Raw genomic sequence first — 20,588 nt, 5'->3', positions numbered from 1 at the left:
TGCCTGCGCAACGACAGCAGAGTTGCCCACATTTTAACCTGTGCGGACTACTGGGTTGCCACCCTGCTGGATCCACGCTACAAAGACAATGTGCCCACCTTACTTCCTGCACTGGAGCGTGATAGGAAGATGCGCGAGTACAAGCGCACGTTGGTAGACGCGCTACTGAGAGCATTCCCAAATGTCACAGGGGAACAAGTGGAAGCCCAAGGCCAAGGCAGAGGAGGAGCAAGAGGTCGCCAAGGCAGCTGTGTCACGGCCAGCTCCTCTGAGGGCAGGGTTAGCATGGCAGAGATGTGGAAAACTTTTGTCAACACGCCACAGCTAACTGCACCACCACCTGATACGCAACGTGTTAGCAGGAGGCAACATTTCACTAACATGGTGGAACAGTACGTGTGCACACCCCTCCACGTACTGACTGATGGTTCGGCCCCATTCAACTTCTGGGTCTCTAAATTGTCCACGTGGCCAGAGCTAGCCTTTTATGCCTTGGAGGTGCTGGCCTGCCCGGCAGCCAGCGTTTTGTCTGAACGTGTATTCAGCACGGCAGGGGGCGTCATTACAGACAAACGCAGCCGCCTGTCTACAGCCAATGTGGACAAGCTGACGTTCATAAAAATGAACCAGGCATGGATCCCACAGGACCTGTCCGTCCCTTGTCCAGATTAGACATTAACTACCTCCCCATAACCATATATTATTGGACTCCAGGGCACTTCCTCATTCAATCCTATTTTTATTTTCATTTTACCATTATATTGCAAGGCTACCCAAAGTTGAATGAACCTCTCCTCTGCCTGTGTGCTAGGCCTAAATATATGCCAATGGATTGTTGCAGTGGTGGCTGACGTGAAGCCTCATTCTCTGCTATGACATGCAGACTGATTCTCTGGTGACATGAAGCCAGATTGTCTGTTACGGGACCTCTCTCCTCTGCCTGGGTGCTGGGCCTGAATTTATGACAATGGACTGTTGCAGTGGTGGCTGACGTGAAGCCTGATTCTCTGCTATGACATGCAGACTGATTCTCTGCTGACATGAAGCCAGATCCTCTGTTGCGGGACCTCTCTCCTCTGCCTGGGTGCTGGGCCTAAATTTATGAAAATGGACTGTTGCAGTGGTGGGTGACGTGAAGCCTCATTCTCTGCTATGACATGCAGACTGATTCTCTGCTGACATGAAGCCAGATCGTCTGTTACGGGACCTCTCTCCTCTGCCTGGGTGCTGGGCCTAAATTTATGAAAATGGACTCTTACAGTGGTGGGTGACGTGAAGCCTGATTCTCTGCTATGACATGAAGACTGATTCTCTGCTGACATGAAGCCAGATCCTCTGTTACGGGACCTCTCTCCTCTGCCTGGGTGCTGGGCCTAAATATCTGACAATGGACTGTTGCATTGGTGGCTGACGTGAAGCCTGATTCTCTGCTATGATATGAAGACTGATTCTCTGCTGACATGAAGCCAGATTGTCTGTTACGGGACCTCTCTCCTCTGCCTGTGTGCTAGGCCTAAATATATGCCAATGGATTGTTGCAGTGGTGGCTGACGTGAAGCCTGATTCTCTGCTATGACATGCAGACTGATTCTCTGGTGACATGAAGCCAGATCCTCTGTTACGGGACCTCTCTCCTCTGCCTGGGTGCTGGGCCTAAATTTATGAAAATGGACTGTTGCAGTGGTGGGTGACGTGAAGCCTGATTCTCTGCTATGACATGCAGACTGATTCTCTGGTGACATGAAGCCAGATCCTCTGTTACGGGACCTCTCTCCTCTGCCTGGGTGCTGGGCCTAAATTTATGAAAATGGACTGTTGCAGTGGTGGGTGACGTGAAGCCTCATTCTCTGCTATGACATGCAGACTGATTCTCTGCTGACATGAAGCCAGATTGTCTGTTACGGGACCTCTCTCCTCTGCCTGGGTGCTGGGCCTGAATTTATGACAATGGACTGTTGCAGTGGTGGCTGACGTGAAGCCTGATTCTCTGCTATGATATGAAGACTGATTCTCTGCTGACATGAAGCCAGATTGTCTGTTACGGGACCTCTCTCCTCTGCCTGGGTGCCGGGGCCTAAATATCTGAGAATGGACTGTTCCAGTGGTGGGTAACGGGAAGCCAGATTCTCTGCTATGATATGAAGACTGATTCTCTGCTGACATGAAGCCAGATTGTCTGTTACGGGACCTCTCTCCTCTGCCTGGGTGCTGGGCCTAAATTTATGAAAATGGACTCTTACAGTGGTGGGTGACGTGAAGCCTGATTCTCTGCTATGACATGAAGACTGATTCTCTGCTGACATGAAGCCAGATTGTCTGTTACGGGACCTCTCTCCTCTGCCTGGGTGCCGGGGCCTAAATATCTGAGAATGGACTGTTCCAGTGGTGGGTGACGGGAAGCCAGATTCTCTGCTATGGAACCTCTCTCCAATTGATTTTGGTTAATTTTTATTTATTTAATTTTTATTTTAATTAATTTCCCTATCCACATTTGTTTGCAGGGGATTTACCTACATGTTGCTGCCTTTTGCAGCCCTCTAGCCCTTTCCTGGGCTGTTTTACAGCCGTTTTAGTGCCGAAAAGTTCGGGTCCCCATTGACTTCAATGGGGTTCGGGTTCGGGACGAAGTTCGGATCGGGTTCGGATCCCGAACCCGAACATTTCCGGGATGTTCGGCCGAACTTCTCGAACCCGAACATCCAGGTGTTCGCTCAACTCTAGTTATCGGGTGACATGTGGCTCGGCTCCGTCTTAGTCAGGGAGAGCTGCAGCAGAAGGGACAGATAGTGTAGGGACAGGAATTGTAAAAAAAATTTTAGGCAGGATTTACTGTTGAAAGGTGTTAGAGACTCAAAAGTCCCTTTAAGGACTATTGTTTTGTCTGGCTACAATATATATTATTAGCGCAACCTGCGCTAAATTGCGTGCAATTGTTTGGCTGCTGCTGACAGCGACACAACCTCTGCTACATCTCCTGTATAACGTTTTCAAATCCTGAATATCTGTGGCATTCAGTGTAATTTTTTCTTAGCCGCCGGTGACAGTGACATTACCTGCGCTATATCTCCTGTATAACGTTTGCGCATCCTAAATATCTGTGACATTCAGTGTAATTTAGCCGCTGGTGACAGCGACATTACCTGCGCTACATCTCCTGTATAACGTTTGTGCATCCTAAATATCTGTGACATTCAGTGTAATTTTTTCTTAGCTGCTGGTGACAGCGTCATTACCTGCACTACATCTCCTGTATAACGTTTGCACATACTAAATATCTGTGACATTCAGCATAATTTTTCCTTGGCCGCTGGTGACAGCGACATTATCTGTGCTACATCTCCTGTATAACGTTTGCGCATCCTAAATATATGTGACATTCAGTGTAATTTTTTCTTAGCCGCTGGTGACAGTAACATTACCTGCACTACATCTCCTGTATAACTGTAAAGGGGGAATATTAATCACCAATATTATGCGAATATCGTTAATTAATATTTATAACTAGGAGGAGCCGTCTATTGATGACTCCGCCTATTTATGCCTTTATATAATAATAACACAATACCTTCGCTATGCTTTACACTAATCGCTACACTAGCTGCATGCACCTTACTGTACTAACTATCGCCAATAACTACACGTTACACAGATAGGTACAAGTAACACAGTATTTATTACTACAATACACTACACACACAATACACTAACAATACAGCACTAAATATACAGTACTCAACTATACTACACGTTCCCAAATTCCACCCACAAACTAACTATACAATACACACATACAAGTAATATTAACAATAACCCACCCGTCTGCATTGTCCCTACGGGGTACAAGGAGTTACCAGTGGCGCTGCAGGGGCGAGTGCAGGCCACAGACACTATTCAGCACTGCAAGGGTTATTTGCCAGTGAGTGCTGAGGTTAATACCAGCAGGAGAGCTGGGGTTCTGTCAGGGAAGGGGTTAATGGATTAGGGACATCAGGGGCACATAATCAGGGCCACCAGGGTCCTGGCAGGGAAGGGGTTAAACACTCAGGGGTATGAGACCAGCAGGGGAGCTGAGGTACTGGCAGGGAAGAGGTTAAACAGTAGGGTTAATCAGGGGTAACAAGGGGCAGCATGGGGTCTGGGATACAAAGGGTTAAATCGTTGGTGGGATAGTGGTAGGGAAATAAGGGGGGTGAATATGGTTGGCACTGCAAGGGAGGTACAATGCCATGCCAGCGTATACTCAGCCATCTCCAGGGGCATATGGGCCTCTCTTCCTTCAGGCAGCAGTCCCCATGTGTCTGTGATTGTAGTCTGGTTGTAAGAGACCCTCTTCCTGGTTTCAGGCTCCGATATCAGCCTCAGAAACCGCCCACCTCCCCCCTTCTCAGGGGTGTGACATCATAGTGTGACTGTGACGTATGCATGCCAGTTGGCCCCCTGAGGCTAGCAGCACCACACGCCCAGCCATGTCACAAACACAAGGTGGGGCCGCATAGCAAATAGGCTGATAAACTCAACAAAGTGCCTCAAATCAATTGATCCCTTAGCCTTTGAAGTCACCAGCCACCTGGAGACATATCTACCCCCTGCAGGAACTGGCTGAACGCCGGGGAAATGTAAGTACATATATATATATATATATATATATAAAAGAAGTTCAGGCAGCACTCCTGTCGTTTGCTCAGCCGTAGCTGTGTGGTGCCAGCGGTGGTCCCTCGATTCAGGACGTAAAACAATGAAGAAAATCCGCAGCACTCCTTGAAGTATAGAAAAATGTGTAGTTTTATTCACACATGTCAAAATAAGACAACGTTTCGGTTCTCTCACAGAACCTTTTTCAAGTCAAGTGACTTGACTTGAAAAAGGTTCTGTGAGAGAACCGAAACGTTGTCTTATTTTGACATGTGTGAATAAAACTACACATTTTTCTATACTTCAAGGAGTGCTGCGGATTTTCTTCATTATATATATATATATATATATATATATATGTATATAGATATTTGGGGCACATCAGTTATAGGCCCATATACAGACGTGGACAAAATTGTTGGTACCCTTTGGTCAATGAAAGAAAAAAGTCACAATGGTCACAGAAATAACTTTAATCTGACAAAAGTAATAATAAATTAAAATTCTATAAATGTTAACCAATGAAAGTCAGACATTGTTTTTCAACCATGCTTCAACAGAATTATGTAAAAAAATAAACTCATGAAACAGGCATGGACAAAAATGATGGTACCCCTAGAAAACACAGAACATAATGTGACCAAAGGGACATGTTAATTCAAGGTGTGTCCACTAATTAGCATCACAGGTGTCTACAACCTTGTAATCAGCCATTGGGCCTATATATATGGCTCCAGGTAATCACTGTGTTGTTTGGTGATATGGTGTGTACCACACTCGACATGGACCAGAGGAAGCAAAGGAAAGAGCTGTCTCAAGAGATCAGAAAGAAAATTATAGACAAGCATGTTAAAGGTAAAGGCTATAAGACCATCTCCAAGCAACTAGATGTTCCTGTGAGTACAGTTGCACATATTATTCATAAGTTTAAGATCCATGGGACTGTAGCCAACCTCCCTGGACGTGGCCGCAGGAGGAAAATTGATGACAAATCTAAGAGACGGATAATCCGAATGGTAACAAAAGAGCCTAGAAAGACTTCTAAAGAGATTCAAGGTGAACTTCATGCTCAAGGAACATCAGTGTCAGATCGCACCATCCGTCGTTGTTTGAGCCAAAGTGGACTACATGGGAGACGACCAAGGAGGACACCATTGTTGAAAACGAATCATAAAAAAGCAAGACTGGAATATGCCAAACTACATGTTGACAAGCCACAAAGCTTCTGGGAGAATGTCCTGTGGACAGATGAGACAAAAATCGAAGTTTTTGCCAAGGCACATCAGCTGTATGTTCACAGACGAAAAAATGAAGCATATCAAGAAAAGAACACTGTCCCTACTGTGAAACATGGAGGAGGCTCTGTTATGTTCTGGGGCTGCTTTGCTGCGTCTGGCACAGGGTGTCTTGAATCTGTGCAGGGTACAATGAAATCTCAAGACTATCAAGGAATTCTAGAGAGAAATGTACTAGCCAGTGTCAGAAAGCTTGGTCTCAGTCGCAGGTCATGGGTCTTGCAACAGGACAATGACCCAAAACACACCGCTAAAAACACCCAAGAATGGCTAAGAGGAAAAAATTGGACTATTCTAAAGTGGCCTTCTATGAGCCCTGACCTCAATCCTATTGAGCATCTTTGGAAGGAGCTGAAACATGCAGTCTGGAAAAGGCACCCTTCAAACCGGACACAACTGGAGCAGTTTGCTCATGAGGAGTGGGCCAAAATACCTGCTGAGAGGTGCAGATGTCTCATTGACAGTTACAGGAAGCGTTTGATTGCAGTGATTGCCTCAAAAGGTTGCGCAACAAAATATTAAGTTAGGGGTACCATCATTTTTGTCCATGCCTGTTTCATGAGTTTATTTTTTTACATAATTCTGTTGAAGCATGGTTGAAAAACAATGTCTGACTTTCATTGGTTAACATTTATAGAATTTTAATTTATTATTACTTTTGTCAGATTAAAGTTATTTCTGTGACCATTGTGACTTTTTCTTTCATTGACCAAAGGGTACCAACAATTTTGTCCACGTCTGTATATATATATATATATATATATATATATATATATACACCCATATAAAGGGGCATAATGTACTCTAAGGGGGATTATAGATATATATATATGTTACAAGGGGCCACAGCCATATATATATTATAAGGGGCACGGTCTAAAGGAGGCACATATTTCCCACAGGGGCCACCATGAGCCCCTGGGGATCACCATAGGCAGACGTGCGCAGATGCTGGGTTATGCTGTGGTTAATGTATGCACATATATACCATACATGCCCGCACGTGTTTGCAGGCATGCATGGATATATATGCATACGTCTCAACCCTTCCTCAACAATAACGTTTGCACATCCTAAATATCTGTGACATTCAGTCTAATTTATTTGCGCATACACTTACAAAACCTGTGCTACTGTACTTGTGACATACTTGCAAGCATATATACCATTTATTATGCTCAAGGTGAGCAGTAAGGGACGGGGAAGTAGCCGTGCTGCTGATGTGCACGCAGAGGCGCCACAGGGCACCACTCTCGAAGTCATACTAGTGCGACCAGATGGTTGGTTGGATTGCAGCAGATGATGCTTCCAGTTGGTTAACCACCACCCTGTCTTCCACAAAGTCCAGTCTCAGTAGCCAAGAGTCTGGTCAACAGAATCCTCACCCTGATCCTCCTTCCTCCCACCATGGAGAGCCTTGGCAAACAAGTGATCCCACACTCGGATATTCTGAGGACTTCTTTTTAGCGCCATTCCTTGATTTGTGCCTCTCGCCAAGCCCGCTTGAAGAGGGACATGAGGAGATCTTGTGCACTGATTCCCAAACTCTTGAGCATCCACAGTCAGAAGAAGATGACGGTGGGGAACGGCAATTAGTGTTTTACAAGGTGGATGATGATGATGATGATGATGATACACAGTTGCCAATAAGTCAACGGCAATTAGTGTCTCAAGAGGTTGATGATGAGGATGAGAAACAGTTGTCCATAAGTGAGGTTCTTGTTAGGTCAGCAAGTCAGGAGGATGACCAGATCGAGGAAGTGGTAGAGGATGTGGTGGACCAATTAATCATTGACCCAACCTGGGAAGTTGGCAAGCCGAGCGAGGACAGCAGTACAGAGGGAGGGGGGGATCCGCAGCACCGCAACAGGCTGGTAGAGGCATTCAGATGGCAAAAGGGAGAAGGCGGGCCACACCAAACAGGCCCACAACTGTTCCCCAGAGCACCTGTTTGCGGCAATCTCCCTTGCCAAGGGGTAGGTATTCCGCAGTCTGGCGCTTTTTTGAGGAAAGTGTGGACAATAAAAGAATTGTCATTTGCAACCTGTGCCGTACCAAAATGAGCAGGGGCGTGAACACTAGCAACCTCACCACCACCAGCATGATCCGCCACATGGCATCAAAGCACCCTAATAGGTTGGCCGAACGCCTGGGTCCACAATCAGTGTCTGCGGGTCACAACACTGTCTCCTCTTCCCCTGTGTTATGTGCTGGCCAATCCCCTGTCCAAGACGCAGGCCCGGATACCTCCCGCCCTGCACCTGGACCTTAGCAAGCACCATCAGCTAGCACATCCACTTCTGTGTCCCAGCGCAGCGTACAGATGTCTATACCCAAGGCCTTTGAACGAAAGCGCAAATAACCAGCCACACACCCACAGGCCATAGCACTAAATGCGCACCTTACAAATTGCTAGCCATGGAAATGTTGCCATTTGGGCTTGTGGACACTGAGGCTTTCCGCAGTCTGATGGCGGCGTCCATCCCTCGTTACTCAGTCCCCAGCAGCCTCTATTTTTCCTGGTGTTTCGTCCCCACCTTACACCAGCATGTGTCCCGTAACATTACCCGTGCACTGACCAACGCAGTTATTGGGAAGGTCCACTTAACGACTGACACATGGGAAAGTGCTTTTGGCCAGGGATGCTACATTTCCCTGACGGCATACTGGGTGAACGTTGTGGAGGCCGGGAGCGAGTCGTACCCTGGGATGGCACAGGTGCTAATGATGCCAAGGATTGCGGGCCCTACTTCCATCAGGATTTCCACCGCCACAACCATGGCTGCAACCCCCCCTTCTCTTACTCCACCTCTTCCTCCATTTCCGACTCTGAATTCTCATTTTGCAGCACCAGTCAGCCATCAGTCATTAGCTGGAAGCAGTGTAGCACTGCAGTGGGGAAGCGGCAATAGGCTGCGTTAAAACTAATTGGCTTAGGTGACAGCACACCACCGCAGAGCTGTGGCAGGTATAAGGGACCAGACTGAGCTCTGGCTCTTGCCACTCAACCTACTACCAGGCATGGTTGTGTCTGGTAATGGCTGTAACTTGGTGGTGGCTTTGGAGCTCGGCAAGCTCACACATATACCATGTCTAGCCCACATGTTCAACTTAGGGGTTCAGCGGTTTCTCAAAACCTACCCCAATTTGCCTGAGCTACTGGTGAAGGTGCGCTGCGTGTATTCCCATTTCCAAAAGTCATCTATAGCTGCCGCCAGTCTGGCAATGCTGCAGCAGCTTGCAATTGCCAGCTCACCGACTGTTGTGCAACGTGAGCACGCGCTGGAACTCAACGTTCCACATGTTGGTCAGGCTTTGTGAGCAGCAAAGGGCAGTAGTGGAATACCAGCTGCAACATGGTCACCCCCTTTCCAGTCAGCTTCCGCTGTTCACAAGTGAAGAGTTGTCATGGATGTCTGACCTCTGTGAGGTTTTACGCAGCTTTGAGGAATCAACACAGATGGTGAGAGGCGATTAGATTAGCATAACCATCCCACATCTGTGTCTACTGAAACACTCCCTGCTCACAATGAAAGCCAACACCAATAACTGGTTGTTCACCCTTCTCGACCCCTGCTACAAAGAGAACTTCTCATCTCTCATTCCTGTGGTGGAGTACTAGCAAAATGGTGCAATACCAGAAGGTCCTTGTGGAAAAATTGTTCCAAAAATTTCCAGCTGACAACGCTGGCGGCAGAGTGCGCAGTTCCTTGGGCTACCAAGTAGGGGATACGATGGGAACATACAGCAGTTCCAACAGAGGCAGGGCAATACTCTCAAAGGCCTGGGACAGTTTCATGACACCCCACCAGCACCCTCACCCTGATGTGCGGCCTAGTTTCACAAGGAGGGAAACGTTTTGGGAGATGGTGAAGGAGTATATAGCCGACCGTGTCAGCGTCCTCAGTGATCCCTCTGTGCCTTACAACTATTGGGTGTCCAAGCTGGACACTTGGCACGAACTGGCGCTCTACAACTTGGAGGTGCTGGCCTGCCCTGCTGCCAGCATTTTGTCAGAGCGGGTATTTAGTGCTGCTGGGGGCATAGTAACTGATAAGCGCATCCGTTCCTCTTCACCCTTTACACTGCAGACTTCTCCATCAACTCCCCAGGCTGCCACCTACAGAAGTTCTCTGATAACTCTGCCATAGACGGCCTTATCACAGGTGAGGACGACTCAGAGTACAGACAGGAGACACAGGATTTTGTGGACTGGTGTCAGCGGAACCAACTGCAGATTAACGGGGGGAAACCAAGGAGCTGGTGGTGGATTTCCGCAGACACAGGCCCTCTGCTTTGGTTCAAGTGAACATACAGGGAACGAACATCGAGTTGGTGGACTCTTATAAGTACCTGGGTGTTCACCTGAACAACAAACTGGACTGGAGCCATAACACTGATGCTCTTTTCAAAAAGGGTCAGAGCAGACTATCTGTTGAGGAGACTGAGGACCTTTGGAGTGCAGGGGACACTCCTAAAGACCTTCTTTGACTCAGTGGTGGCATCAACTATATTCTATGGTGTGGTTTATTGGGGGAGCTCTCTCTGTCTCTCTGTGGCTGAGAGACAGAGATTAGATAAGCTCATTAAGAAGGCCAGCTCTGTTCTAGGTTGACCCCTTGATCCAGTGCAGGAGGTGGGTGACAGAAGAACTCCAGCAAAATTAACATCATTGTTAGACAATGTCTCCCACCCCATGCACAAAGCTGTTGTGGAGCTGGAGAGCTCCTTCAGAGGCAGACTGCTGCATCCTAGGTGCACGAAGGAATGTTATCGGAGGTCCTTCCTCCCAGCAGCGGTTAGGATTTATATAACCACCACTGTTCCCAGAAACCCAGTAGTGAATTTTTAAAGTAAATTATGTGTTTGTTTGGTTTTTCTTGTATTTTACTCTTTAATTTCTAATTACTTTTATTTTGCTCCTGTTGTGAATGTGATTGCTGCTGTTATGCCAAAATTTCCACACTGAGGGGCAATAAAGGGATTTTCTTCTTCTTTGTCTTCTTCTTAATGTTTTAGAGGGTCAGCTCAGCAGCAGACCCTCACCCCGAATGTTTTAGATGGTCAGATCAGCAGCAGGCCCTCGCCCCTAATGTTTTAGAGGGTCAGCTCAGCAGCAGACCCTCACCCCTAATGTTTTAGATGGTCAGATCAGCAGCAGGCCCTCGCCCCTAAAGTTTTAGAGGGTCACCAGCAGACCCTTGCTCCTAATGTTTTTGAGGGTCATCAGCAGGCCATCAATCATAATTTTTCAAGGGTGTGTATGATGCTCTCCTTTATGTGTAATAAAGGGTGCATTGGAGTGCCAGTTCCTTGTAATATTTGGCAGCCCTTTCATTTTATATACAACTAAATATACAGAAAATAATTTTTCCTCTAAAATCGATTTTATCTTCGGTTTTGTGCGTATTATTGTCAGTCTGTAAAAGTGGCGTACTACTCGCACAACATCGTTCCCAGCAGCAACCTGGGAATCTAAGATGCATCCAGACATCCTCCCCATGCTGTTCCCAAATCATTTCAGTGGTGTTTCCATCAATTTCTGACCTTTTCATGTGAACCAGACACCCTCCCCTCTTCAGAGCAGGGGGTGCCTGGTTTAATGCTCTGGTTCTCCCATTGACTTCCATTGTGCTCCGGTGCTCTGTAGAGCACCCGAGCATCCTAAAGTGTTCTACTCAAGCACCAGTACTTTGGTGCTCGATCAGTACTAATATTAGATAGATAGATATACTTAACCACCTTGTGCTGCTGTCTCCTTCTTTTGATAGATAGATAGAAAAATAGAAAAATAGAGAGATAGCTAGATAATACTCTAGACAACAGCACAAGTACCGTTAGTATCACATTGCACTGAGCTATAGCAGGGGTTATCAGGAATTTGACCACCCTGCGACCGCGACCATGTAATACACTAAACTGCAATGACTATCCAGTGCTAACAATCCCTTTAAGTGGAAAATAAGGTACAAACTTCAGCATATTTAGGTATACGATTCACATCCCCACTGTTTCAGTAAAACCACTTTGAACAGAATAATGTAAACCTTTATGTCTTTATTTATTCTCAAAGCAAGGTGACTTTAAAAAACGAAGTATGTCTCTAGGCAACACTACGAATTATTATTAGATTTCCAAACCAAATGAAAACAGTACTGTGCATTATACTGAAAATGAAATCACTTGAGAGGGTGCTGATATTTTATCTGCATGATGGCAAATGACTTATTCTAGGAAACTACACGTTTTAGCAAATCTGCTGTTTAATAAATATTTAAGGGGGCTGTCCAAAGTAATTAAAAAATGTGGACAACCTCTACAATGTCTTCAAATAAAAAAAGTCCTTCAAACAGCTCTGTCCACTGAGGACAGTGATTGGCTGCAGCAGTCATATGCCATATCCAGGTACAGGCCACCAATGCTGTTTGAAAACAAACAACAATGGGAGTGCTGTAGAGAACAGCGCTGGAGTAAGGAGTGAGTATATGACTTTTTTATTTTAAAGTGGTTGTCTCACAAAAATATATTCTACAGTTTTCAAACCAGCACCTGGATCTGAATTAGTTTGTAATGGCATGTCATAGCCAGTGAGTTATTCAATAAAATGTATCTGTATTGGACCACCTGCTCTTTGTTCTTTTTCTTATTTCTTTGTCCTGTTCACTGAGGGGGCCGCACATGCTCAGTTTCATCATTCAACTGCTCAGCTGTGATGGGGAGAGCATGGACACGCCCCCTTAGCTGTATCAGAAAAGACACTCCCCTTGATATAAATCTAACAGAGCAATGAATGGGGAGATCTTTGGATCCATGTGAGGTGCAGGGCTGGTTCTAGCTTTGTTAGAAAGAGACTGTCATATACTATAAGATGTCTGATTTTCATTTTCACATTAGTCATGGGATAACCCCTTTAAGACATTGCAGAGGTTGTCCGAGATTTTAATCATAGGCAGCATCTTTAAGAATATGTACCTTTGAACTCCTCGGCTTTCTACAACTTCTAGTTTACACATTTATTGCTACTCCCATTTCTTTTTGGACAACTAAATTAAATATACTGTCACTGGTGCCTCAGTTGGCAAATCTTTGTGTCTCATACTACTAGCAGGACCCAATATTATACTGTAGTGGGGGTGGAGGAAGAAACCTTGGGTGCAAAGCATACATTGGGGTGTCCGGTGCCCCACTTTGGTCAGTATATTTTGTTTTTCATTATTTTTGGCATGGCTGTGGGAACAGCCAACAGGTTACCATATGTTCCATAATGTTATGTTGTACCTTTGTGTCACCGTGTTATCTTAGCTATGTCCCTCTTATGTGTTTTTTAAGTGTATTTTATCTAATAAAGTCATGATTTTATTTATCAGTAGTTAGTCAGCAACCTTCGGCTCTCTAACTGTTGTGAAATTCCCTGCATGCTTCATTCATTTCTATGGGAGTTCTGAGAAGAGCAAGTATGCATGCTGGGAGTTGTAGTTTCATAACAGCTGGAGTGCAAGAGCTTGCATAGCCCCGGTCTAGTGCATTATTTGTGGATTTTCTCTTAATAGACGCAGAACTAGATGTTTTCATCATTGGCCCTATTACTTTAGTATATAATCTTTATATCCCTCCTGACTAAACTTTAAAAATTTTACAAGTTAGGCAAGGTTCACACTGCCAGGTGATCTCTGCCCAGGTTATATATTCCTGCATGACTTTTAATCAATTCCTCCTGATAAAGCTTTGAAAGCAAAATGCGTTTCAAGGGTATTGGCATCCCATGGTCTTTTTTTCCCATGATGTCCAAGGATATGTGTTGGATTATTGGCTTATAGTAATATAATTACCTGTTTTTTGACTTCCCGACCTCCGCCGTAATAGTATGGTGCACTGATCGGGCCGAGCAACATTCACTTGATCAGCAGCAGAGGCCAGGCTGTTACTAATTGCACACAAAACTGATTGAACTTGCTTGCAAAATGGTGCGAGTTTCTCTAAACGCATCCGGACCTAATCCATTATGCTTATGTGAAAGGGGCCTAATAGTGAGTGATCAAAAAGTTGTATATAAACCAAAATGATACCAATGAAACTGTCACCTAATCCCACAAAAAAAAAAATCAGCCTTCAAATAAGACAGTCAACAGAAAAATAAAAAAATATGGCAGATGGAGACACAAAAACATCTTTTTTAGTTTTCAAAATTATTTTTATTGTGTAAAACCTAACAAAAATAAAAACAATAGACATATTAGGTATTGTCGCATCTGTAACGATCGGCTCTATAAAAATATCATATGACCTACTCTGGTGAACAATGTAAAAACAAAATTAATAAAAATGGTGCCAGAACTTAAAAAAAAGCATAATAGTAAGCAGTCAAAGTCAAATATACCCCTAAATGGTACCAATACAACATGACTTCTATAAACTAATCCATCACAATCTGAACTGCAAAAGCCAAATGGTGGTCTTTTCCTTTTCAACCCTACAGTGTATCCAAACAGCAGTTTATACCCATGTTTATAACATTTCTGTACCCAGTAGAACCAACCTATCAATTTAGGTTTCAAAATTATCTATTGGTAATTCCATAAACAAATACACAAACGTGCATAAGAATATAGTAAAGCGATGCACTTTATCAATTCACTGTAAAGTGAGGTAATAAATCATTGTAAATTTAACTGCTCAAAAAGTTTCTACAGAACAGAACATAGAAGAAAATGTATTATCAACAGGACAGAGGTTGTTCCCCCAGTCAAGTAGGGATATAAAAAAGAAAGATGAATATAAAAATAAAAGGGAAAGGGGGAGAGGGCTGGGAAGTGGAGAGTCCCACTAGACTTGTCACAGTCGTTACTTCTGTTTGTGACCTTCTGTCTATGGTCTCGCTGCAGCTCCGTTCCTGTGTGTTGTTTGTGGTTCTTTATGGGTTAACTCCCCTGTGTGGATATTAGGAGTTAATTCTCATGTCTGCTCCATGGGTGTGGCCTCTCTGCTGCACCCATGGAACCTGTATTTAAGGCTGAGGTTTCCTCAATTCTGGGTCAGCTCTCCTGGTGTGTGTTGTCTTGTCCTGCTCCTAGTTTGTACTCACTCTCCCATGCTGCTGACCCATGGGATCCATGTCTGTCTGTCTGTGCTCTGTGGGTTTCCTACTTGTTTTTTCCCGTCCTCTTTCCTGTGTTTTGTTATCTGTTCTGCCAGTTATGTTTTAGTCACCTAGTTTGTATACATATGTCTCTGTTCAGCAAGCCCTTGCTGCACCTTTCTTTGCAGCAGAGTGCCATGGGCAAGGCCATGCAGTTTACTACTGGTGGAGCAAGTCCTTCTCTGCTCATTGTCACTCCTGTTTCCTTGCTATGAACCCCTGCTTGTGTTATTAGTTGCCTGCTTGTATTTGCCTGTTTGTTATGTTTGCCTATGTACCTGTTGTCTGTTTGCTCCTGTTGTCACTGTCTAGTTCACGCTCCATAGTGGATCCTGGCAACTCCCTGCGACAAAGCCTAACCCTACCATCTGGGGCCCTAGTGAATACCAGGAGTTGCTTAGTCACACCCCTCTGGAGTATTACTAGAGAGTGGCGCAGTGGGGGGTTTCCTCCCATTGTGCGGACGGTAAATAGAGCTCTCAATTTCCCTGTGCTTACCTCCTTGGATTCTGTTTGTGCAATAAACTCTGTTGTGTCTGTACCTGATTTCCGTTTGTTTATTGCTTGACGACGCGGAGGTCTCCTGGGACCTCCAACTCGTGACAAGACTGCTACCCAACGTCTTTCACATTCATAAGGACAAAAAGTACGCTAGTTTAGGGGATGTAGCACAATTTATCCATGGATCCTCTTATGATGTACAGACCAAAAGTTTGGACACACCTTCTCATTCAAAGAGTTTTCTTTATTTTCATGACTATGAAAATTGTAGATTCACATTGAAGGCATCAAAGCTATGAATTAACACATGTGGAATTATATACATAACAAAACAGTATGAAACAACTGAAAATATGTCCTATTCTAGGTTCTTCAATGTAGCCACCTTTTGCTTTGATTACTGCTTTGCACACTCTTGGCATTCTCTTGATGAGCTTCAAGAGGTAGTCACCTGAAATGGTCTTCCAACAGTCTTGAAGGAGTTCCCAGAGATGCTTAGCACTTGTTGGCCCTTTTGCCTTCACTCTGCGGTCCAGCTCACCCCAAACCATCTCGATTGGGTTCAGGTCCGGTGACTGTGGAGGCCAGGTCATCTGACGCAGCACCCCATCACCCTCCTTCATGGTCAAATAGCCCTTACTCAGCCTGGAGGTGTGTTTGGGGTCATTGTCCGGTTGAAAAATAAATGATGGTCCAACTAAACGCAAACCGGATGGAATAGCATGCTACTGCAAGATACTGTGGTAGCCATGCTGGTTCAGTATGCCTTCAATTTTTAATAAATCCCCAACAGTGTCACCAGCAAAGCACCCCCACACCATCACACCTCCTCCATGCTTCACGGTGGGAACCAGGCATGTAGAGTCCATCCGTTCACCTTTTCTGCGACGCACAAAGACACGGTGGTTGGAACCAAAGATCTCAAATTTGGACTCATCAGACCAAAGCACAGATTTCCACTGGTCTAATGTCCATTCCTTGTGTTCTTTAGCCCAAACAAGTCTCTTCTGCTTGTTGCCTGTCCTTAGCAGTGGTTTCCTAGCAGATATTCTACCATCAAGGCCTGATTCACACAGTCTCCTCTTAACAGTTGCTCTAGAGATGTGTCTGCTGCTAGAACTCTGTGTGGCATTGACCTGGTCTCTAATCTGAGCTGCTGTTAACCTGCGATTTCTGAGGCTGGTGACTCGGATGAACTTATCCTCCGCAGCAGAGGTGACTCTTGGTCTTCTTTTCCTGGGGCAGTCCGCATGTGAGCCAGTTTCTTTGTAGCGCTTGATGGTTTTTGTGACTGCACTTTCAAAGTTTTCCCAATTTTTCGGACTGACTGACCTTCATTTCTTAAAGTAAAGATGGTGTCACGGCGGGCGTGCACTCAGACTCACAGATAACCCACCAACCAGGCTCTGGGCGAGAGACAGGGGAAGGGTCACCTCCTAGCTAATCCCTGACCTCTTTCCCTGCACTGCTCAGCCCACATGCTGAAAAAAAAACTAAATTCCCTGAGATGGTGAAGAGGCGAAATAGGAGCAGCCTGCTCGCACAGAACCTGGATGGGAGAGATGACACAAAACAACCAAACTTGAAATCACACTTATCTTTCTGAGCTGGAACAGACAACCTTCCTTCCTAGCTTCCAAGACCACAATGGTTCTTATAATCCGCTCAGAGCACTGGGCTGGTGTGCTATTTAAACTAATGACTAGTGTTGATCACGAATATTCGAATTTCAATTTTTTATCGCGAATATAGCCACTTCGAAAATTCGCGAATATTTCGAATATAGTTATATATATTCGTAATTTCGAATATTCGTTTTTTCAGATTTTTTTTTTTTTTTTTTTTTTTTTTTATCAGTACACATGATCCCTTCCTGCTTCTAGCTTGTGGGCCAATAAGAAGGCTGCAATATACTTGACTTTAGGAGTAGTGATGAGCGGCAGGGGTCATATTCGAAAATGCACGATTTTTTTTTCTTGAAAAAAATCGGCAAGGTAATTATTGTGTAATATGCGAATTTTCGTAATTTTAATTTTCGGATTCGAATTTTTATTGCGAATTTTTCAACTTTAAGACAAAGAAGATTATAGCACTATGTTAGCTAAATTGCTCTATATTCGTTTTTTTCGAATATTCGCTATATTGCTATATATTCTTGTTTTAGAATATTACAAATATTCGAAAAAACGAAGTTATAGCAATATAGCGAAAATTCGAAAAAAAACGAATATAGAGCAATTAAGCTAATATAGCGCTATAATCTTCTTTGTCTAATAGTTGTAATTTTTTTCTCATCTGAAGTTCAGATTGGAAAAAAATTACAACTATAAAAAAAAAGATTATAGCACTATATTAGCTAAATTGCTCTATATTCGTTTTTTCGAATATTCGCTATATTGCTATATATTACGAATATTCTAAAAAACTGTTATAGCAATATAGCGAATATTCAAAAAATCGAAAATAGAGCAATTTAGCTAATATAGTGCTATAATCTTTTGGGGGTTTTTTCTTGAAAAAAATCGGCAAGGTAATGATTGTGTAATATGCGAATTTTCTGATTCGAATTTTTATTGCGAATTTTTTAACTTGCAACTATTAGACAAAGAAGATTATAGCACTATATTAGCTTAATTGCTCTATATTCGTTTTTTTCGAATTTTTGCTATATTGCTATAACTTCGTTTTTTCGAATATTCGTAATTATAGCAATATAGCGAATATTTGAAAAAAACGAATATAGAGCAATTTAGCTAATATAGTGCTATAATCTTTTTTTATAGTTGTAATTTTTTTCCAATCTGAACTTCAGATGAGAAAAAACTTACAACTATTAGACAAAGAAGATTATAGCACTATATTAGCTAAATTGCTCTATATTCGTTTTTTCGAATTTTCGCTATATTGCTATAACTTTGTTTTTTCGAATATTTGTAATATTCTAAATCAAGAATATATAGCAATATAGCGAATATTCGAAAAAAACGAATATAGAGCAATTTAGCTAACATAGTGCTATAATCTTCTTTGTCTTAAGGTTGAAAAATTCGCAATAAAAATTCGAATCCGAAAATCCAAATTACGAAAATTCGAATATTACACAATCATTACCTTGCCGATTTTTTGCAACAAAAAAAATTTGCGAATTTTCGCATTTTCGAATATTCCACGAATATTCAAAAAATATTCGCGAAATATCGCGAATTCGAATATGACCCCTGCCGCTCATCACTACTAATGACCCCACCCAGTGCACCTGATGAGAGGCGGATCCAGCACGGCTCCAAAACAAAACACTAAACTCGTGCTGCTATCCTGGCCGACCTCCGCACATCGTCAGAGTGGTGTCACGGAAGGTGTACAGGAAACAAGACAATGCAAAATGAATATATGACTCACTGGATCCAAAACTAAGGAACAAAAGGGAGACCCCTACATAAGACCCGGCACTCTCCCTGTCTGCTCAGCCTATGCGAAAATCCCAATGGTGGATGATCGCATATCCACGTACCTCGACTATATACCACCTGAACACCCTACAATAGTGAGGGGACACGACCACCGGCTCCCTACACTAGACACGGAGGGAGTCAGGGTCACCTGGGATCCAGCAAACAGAAAATCACAAATAAATGTACAGCACTTATCTTGTAGAAGGCTGGAAAATAGGATCAGCATGCACACACACTCCAGGAAGTTGTATAAGCCGCACACTAATGCATTATGGGGAGGAATTTAAAGGGATGCAATCAGTCCAACTACATGACAGCTGAGAGAGGCTAACGAGATGAGGAACTGAAATTCAAAACAAAGAAAACTCAAGGAGGAGGTTCTGAAAGGCTTCTGTCAGAGCTTCTCAGCTGTCTGGTGGTGACAAGTGGGGCATGACAGATGGCCACTCGTTTTTCTTTACTACAAATTCTAACAGTCTATTCAATAGGACTATCAGCTGTGTATCCACCTGACTTCTCCACAACGCAACTGATGGTCCCAACCCCATTTATAAGGCAAGAAATCCCACTTATTAAACCTGACAGGGCACACCTGTGACGTGAAAAACCTTTCAGGTGACTACCTCTTGAAGCTCATCAAGAGAATGCCAAGAGTGTGCAAAGCAATAATCAAAGCAAAAGGTGGCTACTTTGAAGAACCTAGAATATGACATATTTTCAGTTGTTTCACACTTTTTTGTTATGTATATAATTCCACATGTGTTAATACATAGTTTTGATGCCTTCAGTGTGAATCTACAATTTTCATAGTCATGAAAATAAAGAAAACTCTTTAAATGAGAAGGTGTGTCCAAACTTTTGGTCTGTACTGTATACAGGTGGTCCAAACTGTGTGTAATGTGCTTAGTCCGGTGGGGACTGGTTACTTCTACAGGTCTTTCTCTACACCTCTCTGACATCTGGTCCACTTTTTGTAAGTGTTATTGCTCTACCTTAGGTGGATCAAGGTTCAGGATGGACTGGCCTGTCAGCTTCCCATTTTCTCATGTGCTTCCTCTCTCTGCCCTGACTAGGCTAGAAACTCCCTTAGACTGGAGTCAACTACTCATTCTAGAATATTCTGCCCGGACAGCGCAGTACCAAACAACAGAGACAGAGAGTGGTTAGAAGACAAGCCGGGGTCAGAGGAGCTATCCAAAAAGCACAGGAACACAGCTAGTGAGTCAGAGACTATCGCTGGCACTAGTGTTGGGCCAGAAATGGTTTAAACAGAGCACCGAGTTCCAGAATCAGAACCTGGTAGGTCATGACTCAGTGCTCTAATAGTCAGAAACACTAGCACATAGGAATAGAGCAGCTGAGCAATCAGCCCACTGCTAGTCTCCATCAGCATGAGCCCGCTGTGGGGAGAAAAAGAGCATTCCATACTGCTGCTAAAGATGCTGTCTCGTCACCAGGGGCTGTGGATTAGCAGCACGCCCTTTCCCAGCGTGCCCGCACCGAAGCCAGAGATCACGCCACTAGAGCCCCTGACAGGTGAATGAGTGACACCTCCTTTAATAGAGAATGACA

This window comes from Bufo gargarizans, chromosome 1, assembly GCF_014858855.1.
Source record: "Bufo gargarizans isolate SCDJY-AF-19 chromosome 1, ASM1485885v1, whole genome shotgun sequence".
Classification (NCBI taxonomy): domain Eukaryota; kingdom Metazoa; phylum Chordata; class Amphibia; order Anura; family Bufonidae; genus Bufo; species Bufo gargarizans.
This window is presented reverse-complemented; position numbering follows the sequence as displayed.